This window comes from Thalassophryne amazonica, chromosome 16, assembly GCF_902500255.1.
Source record: "Thalassophryne amazonica chromosome 16, fThaAma1.1, whole genome shotgun sequence".
NCBI classification, from domain to species: domain Eukaryota; kingdom Metazoa; phylum Chordata; class Actinopteri; order Batrachoidiformes; family Batrachoididae; genus Thalassophryne; species Thalassophryne amazonica.
In genome coordinates this window covers 63365943-63370834 of record NC_047118.1, presented here as the reverse complement: position 1 = coordinate 63370834, position 4892 = coordinate 63365943, and positions in this window count along the sequence as shown.

Sequence of the window (4892 nt, the reverse complement as noted above, 5' to 3'; positions counted from 1 at the left end):
CTTTACAAAATCCTAAATACATTGTGAGAAACTAAAAAAAAATTACCTGTAACAAATTACATCAATTTTTAAAGTTGATCCAAAGTATCATTTTTTTCAGTGTAATCACAGTCAATATTTGACAGATTGTCTTAGCTGAGTCCTGAGTGCTGGAGAGAGCTGAAGCTGAGAAAAAAGGCTGCAACAAAAACACAGAGCTAGTTAAAATCTCTGACTGGCTATAGGTCAATAATTGCGGAAAACTAATCAGAAGCTTTGAATCTTAGAATATACCAGAATTATATTGTGTAGGAACGCATATGAAGAGGCCAGTCACCGTGGAAGGTCAGCTGAGACTGATAGTATTGCACACCAGGCATTTTTTTACGAAGTAAAGCGAGCTGTGAGCTTTTCATCCGCGTTTTTTTTTGTAGCAGCTACGACTCGTCGTCACTCTAATCTGACCACTTTTTTTAGTAACGAGTAATCTAACGCGTTAATCTTTCCAAAATCAGTAATCAGATTAAAGTTACTTCTCCAAGTCACTGTGCGTTACTATTATTTTTGCATTGTGGGTCGACAGCAGCATTAAACTTGGTCCTTGGGCAGGTGGTCGGGGTTCGACTGAACTGCCCACTTTAAGCGAGCTGTGAGCTTTTCATCCGCGTTTTTTTGCAGCAGCTACGACTCGTGCTTTTTTCTCCTTTATTTAGAATTCTGAGCTGAGCCGCTCCGTATCTGCTGCTAAAAACAGCTGATCCACCGCGACGCGTCAACAACTAACACTATTTTCCACTCAAATGCACCTAAACTCTCTTTCTGAGGACCACTTGATGTGAAACGCAATAAAACTTTCTTACCTGTAAATCTGGTCATGTTTTCTGCATCAATAAATGTTATCCATTCTTTGCGCTCAAACGCCAAAGCAGGGGCGAATCCAGACGGAATGGGGGCATGGGGGAGGGATGTGCCCCCCCCCCCCCCACAACACTCCTAGATTAAAGGTCCAGTTTTGAAGCCGTTTTTTTTACTACAACTACTAATACTACTTAAAATAATAATAATTTCGACAAGTAAAATGTTTAGAGATAATTTAAATGTTAGAATGAATTTTACAGTTACATTTATAAACAATGTAGGTTAGAAACTGCAAGTTTTACTGTTGCAGTGCTGTCAATAGTTAAATATGAGGTCAAGAAAGAGGTCTTTATTTTACTTTTTATAAAACAAATATTTATTTTCATTGAAGTCAAGAAAGGGTGACTATAAAGTGAGTTTTGGCAAAACAGGTATCATTGTCATTTTGAGGTGGCAGAGGGTTGTTGTCGGCAGCTGGGGAAAGTAACTAAAAAAGTAACTAGTAATCTAACTTAGTTACTTTTCCAATTGAGTAATCAGTAATCAGTAATTGGATTACTTTTTCAAAGTAACTGTGGCAACACTGGTGATAACAGCACACCTGCACTGAGCTTTACAAAGACATTTTTATGCTTTTTTTCCTCCTTTACTTAGAGCTGAGCTGAGCCGCTCCGTATCTGCAAGTTAAAACAGCTGATCCTCCGCGACGTGTCAACAACTAACATTATTTTCCACTCAAATGCACCTAAACTCTCTTTCTGGGGAGCGCATGATGTGAAAACGCAATAAAACTTTCTGACCAGTAAATCTGGTCATGTTTTCTGCATAAATAAATGTTATCCATTCTTTGTACTCAAACGCCAAAGCAGGGGCGAATCCAGATGGAATGGGGGCGTGGGGCAAGGATGCCCCCCCCCACAACACCCCTAGATTAAAGGTCCAGTTTTGAAGCCTTTTTTACTACAACTACTAATACTACTTAAAATAATAATTTCAACAAGTAAAATGTTGAGAAAATTTAAATGTTAGAAAAATGTTAGAAAGATTTTAATAGTTACATTTATTAACAATGTAGGTTAGAAATTAGAAGTTTTACTGTTACAGTGCTGTCAACAGTTAAATATGAGGTCAAGAAAGAGGTCTTTATTTTACTTTTTATAAAACAAATATATTTTCATTGAAGTCAAGAAAGGGTGACTATAAAGTGAGGCGGGGACCACTACGGCCATGACGGTAAGTGAAGGTTAACTTCAGCTATTAATTGATGAACAGCAACCTAACTTGTTCATAAATCAGACATCTGTGTGTGAGAGAGACATTCTGATCTTCTGGTCCAAAGTAAAGTGCTGTCTAACTGGGTCACTCAGATATGAATTAAGGTTGGATATTATTTCCGTTCGTGCTAACTCTGCCAGTCACGTAACCTAGCCTAGCAATGTAACCTGTGCAAATGGTGTGCATGGCTAGCTACCATGCTGTCGCTGCCAGGTTGTTTCTTTATTCTTTATTCTATTTGTGTGACGGTCGTGCGTCGGTCATACGAAGTATGCTGTTTTGCACAGTCTGCGGCACGGTGGCGTGGTATAACGGTGTCCCTGTCTAAAATGTATTTTCCCATGTCCTGGCATAATTTCACATACCTAACATTTTACTTTAAATTGAGAGTCATTCTCTAAGTTGATTAGCAACACAAATTGGTAATAAAAGAAATCCTTGATGTTACTTGTAGCTTGTAGTGAGATAGACAACTGTCTCCATCTTGTGGCCTTTTTGTGTATTGCAGTTTCAAAAGTTCAACCTTTGTATCCAGTCATTGGTCCAGTCATCTAGTCATTTCTTGCTTTATATGATGAATTGTATCACACAAGTAATGATATATTATTTATAGTATAGCCTACAGTATTTCTATAACAAATGTTTTTATATAATTTCTATTTCTAAATTTAAGTAACAAGCTGAATGAAATGACGGCTTATTATGTCTAAAAAGTAATGTGACCTACTGTCAATAGATCGTACTTTTGATAAGCCTATGATAACTGTATTTCAGGAGAAGTTTTCATAATGCTTCTTATAGTGTTAAAATGTATGTGTCTCCTGGTGCACATTGATCGGTTAAGGGACCAAAAAACAAAACAAAAAAAAACAAAACACACTGTCACAGCAAGCTTAATTTTTTTCCCCTTCGATACCTGGTGGTTGCTTGGTCTTGGTTAAAAATGCCCGGCCTGAAAAATTTCCACAGTGCAGCCCTGGGTGAGGATGGAATGGAGAGCCGGGGTTCAAATGCAGGTGCTGATGGGATGTGGAACAGGTGTGTCAATCTGCTTGAAGCACGCTACCTGTGCAGAGAAGAGAGAGAGAGCAGCAGCAGCAGGAACAGAGCAGGCAGCTCACGACAATACCCCCCCTCAATGGGAGCCCCCATGCGACCTACCAGGATGACCAGGGCGATCAGGATGGTCCTGGTAGAAGTCCCGGATGAGGGAAGGGTCCAGGATCAGCCCCCGCTTAAGCCAAGAGCGTTCTTCAGGGCCGTAACCCTCTCAGTCCACCAGGTACTGGAAGCCCTGTCCCCGACAACGCACATCCAAGATCTTCCAGATGGTCCAGGCCAGGTGACCGTCCACCATCCAGGCAGGGGGTGGCGGCAGAGCTGGAGGGCACAAGGGACTGGAATGGACAGGTTTCAGTCAAGAAACATGGAAGACTGGGTGGATCTGCAGAGAGCAAGGTTATCAGAGCCGGACGGCAACCAGATTTACTACCCAGTCAATGACAAAAGGTCCAATATATCAGGAAGCCAGTTTCAGCGTGTCCGTCTGAATGTGATGTCCTGTGAAGAGAGCCACACCTCCTGCCTGGTCGATAGTCGGGGGCAGGGGACTGGTGCCGGTCTGCATGGCCCTGCGTCCCAGTCCGGATGACAGGCTGACTGAGGCCCCGAGAGCAGCACAGAAGCTACGCCAGACTTGCGAGGTGAACTGAGGCCCTTGGTCAGATACGATGTCCAGGGGTATGCCATGCAGCCGGATGATGTGGAGGACTAGAAGGTTGGCGGTCTGCTGGGCGGTTGGTATCTTCAGCATGGGCACGAAGTGGACTACCTTGGAGAACTGATCCACGATTGTGAGGATGACTGTGTTACCCTGGGATGGAGAAAGTCCAGTGTTTAAGTCCATCCCAATGTGTGACCATGGGCGGCCAGGAATTGGGAGCAGTTGCAGGAGTCCAGTGGGAGGATGGTGGGAGGTCTTCCCTCGGGCACAGACCGAGCAGGCTTGGATGAACTCCCTCACATCGGCTTGTGCTGTGGGCCACCAGAAGCAACAACGGAGGAGCTCCAAGGTACGGGTAACCCCGGGATGGCAAGATAGCTTGAAAGAGTGGCAAAACTGGAGGACTTGAGAACGAACCTCAGTTGGAACAAAAAACCGACAAGGTGCCCCTCCCCCAGGGTCCAGATGGCGGGTGAGGGCTTCCTGGACGGCTTGCTTGACATCCCAGGTCAGTGCCCCCACAACCATGGATCGGGGCAGGATTCTCTCAGGTGTCTCAGGTGGATCCTTGGTCGATGAAAACTGGTGAGACAGAGCGTCTGGTTTGGTATTCTTACTTACTGGATGGTAGGAAATAGTGAAATTAAATCTTCCAAAGAATAAGGACCACCTGGCTTGCCGGGCGCTCAATCGTTTGGCAGACTGGATGTACTCTAGATTGCGGTGGTCTGTCCAAATGATAAACGGGACTGCGTCCCCCTCCAGCCAATGTCTCCACTCAGCTAGCGCCTCTTTAACTGCCAGGAGTTCCCGGTTACCCATGTCATAGTTCTTTTCAGCGGGGGTCAGACACTGCGAGAAATAGGCACACGGGTGTACTCGATTGTCCTTCTCTGACCTGTGAGATAGCAGTGCTCCTAGCTCAGAGTCCGAAGCGTCTACCTCTACTATGAGCTGACGATCCGGGTCTGGTTGGGTGAGGACAGGTGCTTTGGCAAATCATTTTTATCTTTTATTTTTATTTTTGTCTTTTAGTACGGAAAAGGCGGAGTCAGCC